We start from the raw sequence: 13,968 nt of genomic DNA on the forward strand, positions 1-13,968 counted from the left end.
ATAGTTTCCGTGTCCACTATACTCATTACTCGAGTCTTTACCGATGATTGCCGTAAGAGTTCGGCGCTGTTTGTGCATCCACACAGAAGAAGATGGTCAAATGGCCTGTGAGCCTTAAGTACATGTATGTATGCAGATAGTATCTGTTTTTTCGGATATGTCCGAAAGAACACATACCATCTTCATATAGGTACGGTAGGTGTTTCGATCGGAGCTCCACCAACGAGATCAGCAACAATAGTCTCTTTCGATGGCACCAAGAGTTATTTCTGAAGTTACGAGATATACATTTTCGGTTCGGTTTATGGTGACGAACTGCCTCTCACGTTTGGTGGGATGTACTTTACCGGATTAGGATTGTTCTTACTTTTATACACTTCTCTTTCCTTTATTCTGATTAAGAACTTGTTTCCTTTTTTTTTTTGGGGGGGGGGGGGGGGGGGGGAAGGACTCCCACTTCGCTGTCTCTAGCCAGTGGTGGGGGTCCGTTTCAACTTCGAACGCTTGCTTTCCTCCCTAACACCAGACGTCTCTGTTACAACCGATAATATGTGACTATCTCCGTCGGTCTATTAGCAACAGTTTTTTGCTTTTCACGAAAGGGAAGCTTGCAGTTCCCATGGAATTTCTGGATTCTTTTTCACATCGCTGAATGTGGAAAATTCCTATATATTGGGGGCAACCTGCTCTCTCAAGAGGCGTCAGGCATTTTCTTGCAGTAATCTGGTGTAGTGGTTCTGCTAATCTTTCCAGGCGCGCTTTATTTCCGAACTTGTTGGTAAGAACTGGATGGCTTCGCTCTTTCGACTTGAGACGAGAAAACGTTAAGCGCCCACAGCCACACAGAGAAGCTGGTGTTCCCGTCATGATTCATAGGCTACTGCTAATTGGACCTTCAAGTGAAATAAATGAATCGTAATAGCCTCCACCGTATCTCTGACTTACCGACTGCCAAGCGAGATCGCATACTATTCATCTCAGTTTCTTATACAGTCATAGCACTGGGACAGAATAAAACTGTCTGACATATGCTGAAGGATTTATACGTGGACTTATTATTAGAAAATTTCATGACCTTACAGCAGCACGGACGTGTATAGAATATCTTCCGAAAGGAAACATATATGTACTACTTCCTATTCTCGTCGCTAAGAGAGCGTACTGGGTTTCACACGATCGTTGTTCTTGGAACGCATAATGATTCCAGTTCAGGAGATTTCCGGGCTCAAGGAATGCCATAAGATGCGAACATAAAACAGGTTCTTAAATTATACAACAGACTAATGTCAGAGATATAGGGTTATAGTTTTGTACTTCTGTTGAAAACGAGATTGACCTGTGGTTAGGAACGCTTCGTTCCTGTAGTGTTGCTAAGACGGGGGCCAGTTCTTTTACATACTCCATTTGCATGTGACTAGCAGAGATACAAGATACCCTCCTGCTGTTAACCCTATGATTACTCGCAAAGTAAGTATAGTTACAGTCGTAGCTGCTTCATGCTGAGATTCTGTAGACTTGTTTGTCTTTTTTCTGGGGCTTTTTGCTGCAACCTCTGCGTCGACAGTTACGAGGCATCAGCCCCCATTAACGTCTGGACGCCTTCACGGGCGCAAGGAGCAGAGGCCGCGGAACCAGGGTCGGGAGCAGGCGGCGCGGCAGCTGCAGCGGCGGCGGCGGTCCAGAAGGCGGCGAGGCGGCATCCGGCGGCGCCCACGCGCGCCACGTGTGTCGGCTTCCTGCCCACGTGCGCCGCCGGGCCACAAGTCAAACAGCCAAGGCGCGGCGCGCACAGCCGTCGCAGCACGCGCCCAGCCGCCCTCGGCGGTGTTGCCACTGCCAGAAGCCGCGGAAAGCTCGCAAGACGCGTCCATCACGCTGGATAACGTCTAGGGGCTGCCATGCCAGTGCGGTTGCTGTCAGGCTAATGCTCGTGACGCCGGTCTGTTTAAATTTCATAACATCGGATTTCAAAAAGTACTTTGGTTGTAGTAAAGTGTGTCACCTAAGAAAAGCTTTGTATGCACACTGAGTCCAGCAGCTTTTCAAGAAAGCCAGATTCAGCTGTAAAATGTAAAGCTAAGTGTTGCATAAACACCGTCTCGACATACTAGTACACCATAACTATTCTACTATGTAAACATTTGGGGTTACACTCGTCTGATATGAGACGTTCCCGGGGGCAGGGCTAAGAGGGGAGGGGGGTTCCACTGGGGGCCGGACCACACAATAACTCTGGGTTGGGTGTTGCGAGGCAGCGGTGAGGTGGGTGGACTGCTGTGGCCTGTTGTGGGGTTGTGAACCACTGAGGGCTACGTCGGGACGCAGCCCGTCTGACGTTTCTAGGTCCCCGGTTCAATACACAGCACACACAATACACAAAGCAAAGAGATTAAACGATTGTAAAAAGTGTTGTGAATACAGTAGAGCGTTCATTATTCGAAGTAATTGGGGGACACGGGTGTTCGGAAAACTGGTTTGTTGGGATAATCTAACTGTAATTGTTTATTTGCCAAATTTGCTAATTCATGACGTGAAACAAGAGTTTTTCTCGGTAAAGCTTTCCAGTTAAGTCCAGTTTCGTCAGCATTCTAAACGTTTTCGAGAGCAAAATCTTCTTCCCTTAGTTTGACTTTGAAAGAATCAGCTGCTGAAGAATCTGCCGACAGTTTTTCTCCCTGTGTTGTAAATTCACGAATGCCGTGTCTTGACTTGAAGCGTTTTAAGCAGCCGTGTTCGCTTTAAAGTTCGAAGACCCTCCAAGTTTTTCGTTGAGCTGCATTGCCTTCTCACACAGAATGGGACCCGAGATAGGTTCTCCTTCCGATCTCTTTTGTGTAAACCACTTGTAAACATCACCGTCTAGATCTGTGTTAGTGGCGAGCTTCATAGTTTTACGGCTTGTTGATTCATCAGTAGAATCAAGCATAGCTATAAAATTTGCTATTCCCGTCTTTTGTTTTTTTTATATCCGGAATTGTCGACTTCCCCACCTTGTACTCATTGGATAAAGTGGTTGCAGATTCACCTTCTTCTAACCTTTTAATAATCTCGTACTTGTCCCTCATAGAAAAGACAACACATTTACGTTTAAGCATTTTGTATCGTCAAGTTCCCTTCTTCACGCAGCAGCACTCAAGTGGTCGTAACAGAGAACAGAAGGTGACTGTTTGCACCGTGAGAAGGTCTTCTTGGGGGCGCGCAATCCTTCAAACTGCGCGGAGCGGCACGCCTCAACTCTAAGCTGGCGCAGCTGTTGCTGTGAACAGCTTTGATACTGCCGCTCACTTCTGCCAGTGCCAAGCCGACAGAAGTGTGCTGATTGTTGAAACACAGCAAATGGTGGCTTAGCCTGTCAGCAGCGCCTCGTGAAGGCCCCATTAGAAGGAATGTTCAGCCAGCGCCGGCCCAGTGCGGCGACTACTGTGGGAAAGTTGGTTTGGTAGGGAGGGGGATGATGGAAGGTAAGGTGGGAGAGTAACAGGTGCGAGCGAGTACACAGTTCGGGTAAGCGGTCGTTCGGTTGACCGACGTTCTGATAATCGACGCTCTACTGTACTTCGATTAACTTTTTCTACAGTATGTCTGGAAGTGCTGTGACTAAATTCTGCTTAGTATTTCAATTTCCTTCAAAAGAATACGAATAGAGGTCTTCTGACTGTTTTGATGCAGACCGCTATGAATTCCTCTTATGTCTTACTCTTCACTCCGATCAGCACTTGCACCGAACGTTCTCAATTACTTGCTGGATGTATTAAAATCTCTACCATCCTCTATACTTGTCACCCTCTATAGCTCCCGCTACTACCGTACAGATCATACACTGATGTCTTGACACAGTTCCTACCGTCCTGTTCCTTCTTCGTGGCAGTGTTTTCCATATATTCTTTTCCTCTCCGATTCTGAGCAGTACTTCCTCGTTCCATACTTTATCAGTCCACCTAATTTTCGGCATTCTTCTGTAGCACCACATTATCTTCCATTCCGGTTTCCCCACAGTCCATTTTTCACTACTACACAATGCTGCGCTCCAAACGCATATTCTGAGAAATTTCTTCCTCAAATTGAGACCTATATTTGATACTAGTAGATTTCTCTTGGCCAGGAATCGTCTTTTTGTCATTGCTACTCTGCTTCTGATGTCCTCTTTGCTCTTATTTTACAGCATACGCAGCAGCATTCCCTAACTTCATCTACGTCGTGATCATCAGTTATGACGTCAAGCGTTTCGCTGTGGTCATTTCTCTTACGTCTCATTACGTTTGCTTTTTCCGATTTACTCTCAATGCGTGTTCTTCATTCTTTAGACTGTTCGTTCCGTTCAGCAGATCCTGTAGCTCTTCTCTACTTTTTGAAGAAAGCAATGTCATCACCGAGTCTTATCGCTGATATTCTTTCACCCTGAATTATAATCCCGCTGCCGGCCTCGGTGGCCGAGCGGTTCTAGGCGCCTCAGTCCAGAACCGCTCGACTGATACGGTCGCAGGTTCGAAACCTGCCTCTGACATGGATGAGTGTGATGTCCTTAGCTTAGTTAGGTTTAAGTTGTTCTGAGTTCTAGGGGACTGATGACCACAGATGTTAAGTGTGTGTGTGCGTGTGTGTGTGTGTGTATGTGTGTGTGTGTGTGTGTGTGTGTGTGTGAGAGAGAGAGAGAGAGAGAGAGAGAGGGACCGAACTGCTTAGGTCATCAGTCCATAGACTTACACACTACTTAAAGTAACTTGAGCTAAGAACAACACATACACCCATGCCCGAGGGAGGACTCGAAGCTCCGGCGGGAGGGGCCTCGCAGTCCGTGACATGGTGCCTAAAACCACGCGGCCACTCCCCGCGGCCTCAGATGTTAAGTCCCATAGTGTTCAGAGCCATTTCAGCCATTTATAACCCGCCCTTGTACATTTCTTCTATTTCCTTCCTCGGTGCTTCGATGAGTGGGTTGAACAGTAGAATTCTTCACAATCTTTGTTCTTGCTCATCGCTTTTTCGTTCTTGTACATACCGTATATTACCACTATTTCCCTATAGCGTATTCCTCTTTTCTCGTATTTTCGAACAACTTGTTCCATTTGACATGCGGAACGAATTTTTTAGGTCGACAGTTACTACAGGCGTATCTTGAGTGTTCTCGTGTCCTACTTCTATTATCAAACTCAAGGTAGAAACCACTTCTCTGACCCCTGCACTGTACGTAAAGCCAAACTGACCGTCATTTAACAGATACTCCATTTTATTTTCCATCCTAACATATAATATTTTTTCCAGTAGGTTGGGTGCATGAGGCTGTTGAACTGATGGAGCAATACTTCTCGCACTTACTGGCTGCTGTCTTCTTAATTTTGTGGGTGATATTTTTCCCAAAGTCTGATGGTATGTCGCTAGTCTCATATATTCGACACACTAAGCTCAATAGACATTTTGTTACATTTCCCACCTAGTGATTTTAAGTATCCAGTGGTATAGTAGCTATTCCTTCAGCTCTATTTGATCCCAAATCTTCAAGAGCTCTTTTAAATTCAGATACCGGATCATCTATGTCTTCCGCCTCAAATTTATTCTTCTATCAAGTCGTCAGACGAGCCCTCTCCTTCATAGAGCCTTTTTATGTCACCTCTCCACCTTCCCGCTCTCTCCTCTTCATTGGAATGCCCACGCTCATACAACTTATCGCAGTATCCACGTCATTTGCGAATTTCAAATGCGCATTACCAATTCTCAGTAATTCAGAACTCACGTTCTCCCACACTAATTCTTCTGGAGGATTCTCTTAAACACAGCTCTACTCTTCATCATTACTCTCTAGCAGTCTGGTCTAAGTCTGTGACTGTTCCTGGCTACGCCTTACAATCTAGTGTCTGACTTCTAAATCTGTGTTTCACCATGGTATCCCGGTTGCCTAATACGTTAAAAAATATTAATTGAAATTAATGAGTCGACAATATCTTGATTGATTTTCAAATGTCTGGTTTCACATAAAACGGCATCAAACACACCAGACACACATTGATAATTATTTACTTGCGTCTGTAACGGTCTTACCATTTGGACATGTGAGTAGTGTAGCGATCTGTTAACAATTCTTTGTTCGACTCTGTTTATCAAAATGCTGGACACAAAACAAATGGTTTCTGAGGAACTACATATACGGAGTGTAGATTGGTACATGACTTTGGTATATCGCTGTTACTTTGCAGAATATCACGACCGAAAATAAAGCAAATTACATATGTGGTGTAGAATGAGGTATTTGGCGGCCTCTCCTCACACCCTCCCCTTTCATTGAAATTTTAGTTATGGTAGAAAAGTGATCTGTAGCATAGCCCGAGATTGACGTTGGGTTGGAAAGTAATTGGTTGTGAGCTGGCAACGTCAACGAATGTGAATGCCAAATAAAGATTTACGTGATGCTTAGACATATTCTTACTTCGCGAAATATTCAATTATTGTTTGCTGTACTGAACCCACTTTTCGTCATAAAAGCGAACACTAAAAGCGCAGACCATTATGAGCATGTACCGTACATAAAACGCAAGGGAGGTGGAGGTTAACCGTTTTACGCACGTTTACCCGTTTTCCCGCATTTGCTATTGCTGCTACAGATGCAAAGGCATGTCAGTAATTACGTACTAAAAGCGTTTGAGTGTAATTGCATTAACAAGCAGCACTTCATAGGCTGAAAAACATCGAAACACGTTGTAATGAGGGTGTAATATCATTGAACTGATTCCTGTGATTATATGGATTGCAGTTATCATATCTAATTTACGCGCGCCGAAACAAGTACATCATCATCCGAATTCGCAGTTGCTAAATCTGAAGCTTCGATAAGTGATTCCTAGCTCCATGGGAAATGACACAAACGAGATTGTACCGTCAGTTTATTTCATGAAGCCCATTTCTTAGCACTAACTTCAACTGTTCATTTACATAACGGAAGCTCCACCCAGCTATTTACAGTGACTGGCAGTTCAAAAATGACAGCTGAGGGCAGGTCTGTATTTAAAGACTAAATAGGCAAGAAATATCTCTTACGTCAATAGAGCTAAGCGTCACCATTTCGGCGCTGCTACAAATATTCTTTCTTACGGCATCAAGAACGAAATGTTATTGCCAATCAATTATCTAGCTGCGGCGTGACACAGGTAGCGTGAAATAGTCATAGCTTGTAACATTTTGTCCAACTCTACATGTGTAGGAATAACTGAAAAACTGCTCTCAGAGGATAGTTTATGGGAACAACTGAAAAATGGTGGTCAGCGGATAATTTACGAGTTTGCGTTATATTCAAATGCGGTAGGTGAAAGTAAATACTAACATCTAGAAGACAAATGCAAGGTTGTAGAAGAACGATCGAGTATGAGAAAGACAGATGCTGCCTATAGGAAAATGAAAATGGCCTTTGAGGAACGACAGGGAGATCTACGAATATCGAGATCTCAGACATCATACCATTACGAAGCAAAGAAGGAACAGTTGAAAGAAGGAACCAAAATGTACGAGTGGAAGGGATGCATCAGGAATATGAACAGGGAAAGCATATGATACGGGAGATACTATACTGCGAGGAGAGTTTGACAGAGCGCGGAAAGGCATCTGTGGAAACGAGGCCTTTCGAGTAAAAACCATTTCCTCTACATTTTTGAGATCTTTATGAGACCCATCTATGATAAAAGCAATTCCAACTAGTGTGCAAAATACACAGCGCTACAGAAGTTGAAAAAAAAAATGTTCAAATGTGTGTGAAATCTTATGGGACTTAATTGCTAAGGTCATCAGTCCCTAAGCTTAAACACTATTTAACCTAAGTTATCCTAAGAACAAACACACACACCCATGCCCGATGGAGGACTCGAACCTCCGCCGGGACCAGCCGCTCAGTCCATGGCTGCACCGCCATAGAACGCTTTTTTTAACCTCATTTTGTTCGCTTTTGTTCGTTGCATCCGTTTAATTTCGTTGTTGATCGATTAACTCAGTTATTTTTATTACAGAGGGCAGCTAACCCTCTGACCGAACACGCTGAGCTACCGTGCCGGCTTAAAATGTCGGGTGACTAGGGCCTACCTTTGGATAGACCGTTCGCCGAGTGCAAGTCTTTCGATTTGACGCCACTTCGGCGATTTGTAGCGTCGATAGGGATGAAATGATGATGACTATGACAACTCAACACCCAGTCCCTGAGAAAATCTCCGACCCAGCCGGGAATCGAACCCGACCGCTCGGCTAATCCCGCGCGGCACAGAATTGAAATTTTATTCAAATCTTGTAATTACATTACAATGTGACACATAAATTAGTAATGTGGTACAGAGATGCCTCCTCTCGTGCAAGAATGTGACACCCAGTGACATCATTATTGGGCTCGGCGGCGATTCATTCACAAAGGTGTCGAAACATGCGAAAAATAAACCCAGAGTTTGGAAGTTTATGTAAGCTGAACGGTGGGTTTAGTAGTCCCACTAAGAAGGCCTCAGGTAAGTTCACCACAATTCTGCCCAACACCACCATGGACGTCTCACACGATGAGGCCGTCCAGCCCCTCTTGCCCTTATTTTTATGGCCCAGCAGTGGACATCGAAACTGTGACGCCCAGAGTTGAAGTCACACAGTTTTCTTACGGGTGGCCGAGGGAAACATTTAAGGAACACCGTCTCTCAGCATCGACATGAAAGGCTCCGGGGGGTGGAATAAAGGGCGTCAGTGAAACTACGTCTGTCACTGAGGCGTCGATTCCGAAACATTTCGCTTACGAAATTCCAGTTCGCTATGCGATGAGCGACAAGAAGATATTTCTGGCAACCTTTAACAATTCTGACCCTCTCGGACGTTTCAGCCGTTCTCTAAGGACTTTGTGGAACTATGTTCCCATAGAATATGATCGCACCCGTCAAGGGTGCAGTGCGACCGCAGATTTTGCGCTCGTCTACGTTCTGGAATCACTACGGAAAGTTCAAAACCAAGGAACGAAATATGAACGTAATCAGAAGCAGCAAAGGAGACCTATAATTTTTCAACGCTTCTGTTTTTTGCCGTCCTGTAGTGTGATCATCGGGAGTGCAACATTATCATGTGAGCAAGTAAAACGGTAAAGAGTCGCTCTAAGGCCCTCCACTTTTGCAACAGCCTCTATGCAACGCAAGCGCCTTTGTAGAGCACGTCAGAAACAAATCTGCGTTAATTTCAACACAAAATGAGCCTGGCGGTTGCTCTAGCACCTGATGGTTAGCCAAACCCTTCGATATCTTTTGCCTGTTTTCAGGTCCTATAACAACAGCCATGCTGAATGGGTTTGAAAGTTTCTGAGAAGTACATTCTGCAACGTGCTCGACAAATTTGCATGGAAGGCACCGGATGTGTTAGAGGTTTCTCGCTCATGTTAATGTTGCACCCCACGTCATCACGCCATAGGAGGGGACACTACAGGAGGGCTGAAAAAGCATAAGTATCATTTTCTGCTTCGGATTACGTACAAATTTCGTTCAGTGGTTTTGAGCGTTCAGTACTGATTCCAACCTGTGGGCTCTGCAAAGGGATGCGATACCGTTGAATGGAGACGTAGTCAAACATTGTCCGTATTACAGGGCTGAAACGTCGAAGTCGATAGTGTCAGAGATTGTCAAGAAAACCCCGCCTGTTGCTCAGCTCACGATGAACTGGCGTTTTCAACTGCGAAATGAGTGGCAATCAAGGGGCCGTTTCATTGACATACTTTATATCACCCCCTGAGGCCTTCTTGTGCCGATTCTGAGCTACGGGGCGTCTGAAATGTTTTACTTGGACACCAATAAGAAACCGCGTCATTCCAACGTTGAATGTCGAGATTCAGGCCTCCATCGCAAAGACGTGGCTAAGAAGACCTGTCTCCGCAGCATCCTTTCTTTCAAGAGTGCTAGTTCTGCAAGTTTCGCAGAAGAGCTTCTGTAAAGTTTGGAAGGTAGGAGACGGATACTGGCAGAAGTAAAGCTGTGAGTACCGGCGGTGAGTAGTGCTTCGGTGGCTCAGTTGGTAGAGCACTTGCCCGCGAAAGGCAAAGGTCGCGAGTTCGAGTCTCGGTCGGGCACACAGTTTTAATCTACCAGGAAGTTTCATATCAGCGCACACTCCGCTGCAGAGTGAAAATCTCATTCTTAAAAAATGTTGGTTCTCAAGGACTGTCTCCAACAGAATGGAAAAACTATTCAATTCCGACCTCGGGGAAGATTTTTCCGGTACCGGAAAAAATATAGGAACACATGATCAATAATGAGCTCATGATTTATCTTAGGAGATCGAAAGAAGAAAACCAAACGTACGTTAACGTCATTTTTATAGCGTGACTATAATTAAAGTTCCTGTTTCAGAATGCTGTAAAGAAGAACCGCCGCTAAGAACGACACCAAATCTGAATCGATTACTATGGGAGAAGGGGGAAAAGTTACGGAAACAAAGAAATTTAACGAAAGTTTTGCCGTTAGATGGCGCTGCAAGCATCGTGGTGGAAATGGGTTGAGCTACAAATGACAGATGAATCGCTATACGAGTTCTATGGTGTGAGCGGCACATTAAAATAACCGTACTGAACAATTTGCATCACCGCACAGTTTTGACATTCAACAGTTTCGTCAAAGTTAGGTACGCTCATCCACCACGGCAGAGCCATACCAAAGTGGGTGGGAAAAATCGGATTTAATTGTCCTGAGACGATAAACCGCAGAAATGCAATAATGAAAGCGATTTTCAATTATCCTGTGGCCAAACAAACTGTATAGAAAGCAACATGATATCGGTTTTCAATTATTCTGAGGCCTTAAACTGAATAAAAAGGAACAATGGAATTTGTTTTAATTGACGTGAGACGGAAAACAAGACATGTTCAGTAAGATGTCCATTTCCTGCCACAAAATTGAACAATAGAATGTTCCACAATAGATCGAACTGTCTGAAAGGTCACGTTCGCAATGTACTGACTACGTGTGCCTTCGGTTCAGATACGTTTGTATTCAGAATTCTGACCACAGCGTGTTTCAGATGGCCTCTCAGTCAGAAGTCGAAATGATTCAGATCAGGTGAACCAGACGGCAAGATTGATAACAATTCTAGCAATTCCAACATGCCTCTGCAGCAACTGCTTGACTGGCTGGGCAGCATGCAGAGAAGCACCGTCTTGCATAAAATTGTCCTTCTCACACATCTACGCTGTTGAAGAGTTGGAAGGACGTTGGTGCACAAAGACTCTCATAGTGTTTACCAATGATAGTACAGGTACTAAGACCTACAGGATCCACCTCCTTCAAAAAAATATGTCACTATGGTAAACGGTGCCACGAACCCGCAGCACCCAATTAACTTCAGAATTAAGCGGTACCGTTTTATGTTCAAGCGGCATTGTTCATTGCCCTTATTTTGAAATTCTTTGTACTGCCATGTCCTTGTAGATGGAAATAGACTTCATCCATCCACAGTATGTTCCATGGCTATTCGTTGTACACGTCCATGGGAGTAAGTAATTCTAGAGAAAACTTAACTTACTATCAGTTCAGTGTGAAGCAACTCTTGAACATTGGTAATTTTGTAAGAACAGAAATGCATAATCTTTCGTAGAATTTTATGCAAAGTGCTTAAAGGCATGCCCAAATTTTGGACATTTCTCCACGCACTGCATGTTTGCACACCACTATACGACCCTCCCTGCAATGCTGTAGTCCCATCCTCTATTGACGTCAGATCAGTTGTTTTCCTCCCTCTGCCACGCTGCACTTCGAAAGAACCTGCCCTTTCGAATTTGGTAATCTTTTTCTCATGACCCTCGGTAAGATCTATATCTACATCAACATAGTTACTCTGCAAATCACATTTAAGTACCTGGCAGAGGGTTCGTCGAACAACCTTCACAATTCTCTATTATTCCAATCTCCGTATGAGCTCTGGTTTCCCTTATTTTATCGTGGTGATCGTTGCTCCGAATGTAGGTCTGTATCAACAAAATATTTTCGCATTCAGAGGAGAAAGTTGGTGACTGGAATTTCGTGCGAAGATTCCGTCTCAATGAAAAACGTCTTTCTTTTAATGATTTCAAGCCCAAACCCTGTATTATTTTTGTGACACTTTCTCCCATATTTCGGGATAATACAAAACGTGCTGCCTTCCTTTGAGCATCGGACCAACGCCTTTTTTCTTAACCTTGAATGTCTGGAACATTTACAAAGCAGATGGCACACAGCTACAGTTCTTGTTAAAGAGCTGTATTGACTTCGTGACCATCAATCCTGATGTTAAGTTTCTCGCTGTTCTCATTTCTGCTACTTCTCATTACCTTCGTCTTTCTCCGATTTACTCTCAAACGATACTGTGTACTCATTAGACTGTTCATTACGTTCAGCAGATCATTTAATTCTTCTTCACTTTCACTCAGGATAGCAATGTCATCAGCGAATCGTATCATTGATATCCTTTCACCTTGTATTTTAATTCCACTTCTGAACCTTTCTTTTTTTTCCATCATTGCTTCCTCGATGTACAGATTGAAGAGTAGGGGCGAAAGGCTACAGCCTTGTCTTACTCCCTTCTTAATACGAGCACTTCGTTCTTGATCGTCCACTCTTATTATTCCCTCTTGGTTGTTGTACGTATTGTATATGACCCGCCTCTCCCTATAGCTTACCCCAACTTTTTTCAGAATCTTGAACAGCTTGCACCATTTTATATTGTCGAACGCTTTTTCCAGGTCGACAAATCCTATGAATGTGTCTTGATTTTTCTTTAGCCTTGCTTCCATTATTAGCCGTAACGTCAGAATTGCCTCTCTCGTCCCTTTACTTTTCCTAAAGCCAAACTGATCGTCACCTAGCGCATTCTCAATTTTCTTTTCCATTCTTCTGTATATTATTCTTCGATGCATGAGCTGTTAAGCTGATTGTGCGATAATTCTCGCACTTGTCAGCTCTTGCCGCCTTCGGAATTGTGTGGATGATGCTTTTCCGAAAGTCAGATGGTATGTCGCCAGACTCATATATTCTATACACCAACGAGAATAGTCGTTTTGTTGCCACTTCCCCTAATGATTTTAGAAATTCTGATGGAATGTTATCTATCCCTTCTGCCTTATTTGTCCGTAAGTCCTCCAAAGCTCTTTTAAATTCCGATTCTAATACTCGATCCCCTATCTCTTCTAAATCGACTCCTGTTTCTTCTTCTATCACATCAGACAAATCTTCACCCTCATAGAGGCTTTCAATGTATTCTTTCCACCTATCTGCTCTCTCCTCTGCATTTAACAGTGGAATTCTAGTTTCACTCTTAATGTTACCACCGTTGCTTTTAATGTCACCAAAGGTTGTTTTGACTTTCCTATATGCTGAGTCTGTCCTTCCGACAATCATATCTTTTTCGATGTCTTCACATTTTTCCTGCAGCCATTTCGTCTTAGCTTCCCTGCACTTCCTTTTTTTTTTATTCCTCAGCGACTTGTATTTCTGTATTTCTGATTTTCCCGGAACATGTTTGTACTTCCTCCTTTTATCAATCAACTGAAGTATTTCTTCTGTTACCTATAGTTTCTTCGCATCTACTTTCTTTGTACCTATGTTTTCCTTCCCAACTTCTGTTATGGCCCTTTTTAGAGACGTCCATTCCTCTTCAACTGTGTTTCCTACTGCGCTATTCATTATTGCTGTATCTATAGCGTTAGAAAACTTCAAACTTATCTCGTCATTCCTTAGAACTTCCGTATCCCACTTCTTAGCGTATTGATTCTTCCTGACTAATGTCTTGAACTTCAGCCTACTCTTCATCACTACTATATTGTGATCTGAGTCTATATCTGCTCCTGGGTACGCCTTACAATCCAGTACCTGATTTCGGAATCTCTGTCTGACCATGATGTAATCTAACTGAAATCTTCCCGTATCTACCGGCCTTCTCCAAGTATACCTCCTCCTCTTGTGATTCTTGAACAGGGTATTCGCTATTACTAGCTGAAACTTGTTACAGAAC

The sequence above is a fragment of the Schistocerca gregaria genome, chromosome 6 (genome assembly GCF_023897955.1).
Source record: "Schistocerca gregaria isolate iqSchGreg1 chromosome 6, iqSchGreg1.2, whole genome shotgun sequence".
Taxonomy (NCBI): domain Eukaryota; kingdom Metazoa; phylum Arthropoda; class Insecta; order Orthoptera; family Acrididae; genus Schistocerca; species Schistocerca gregaria.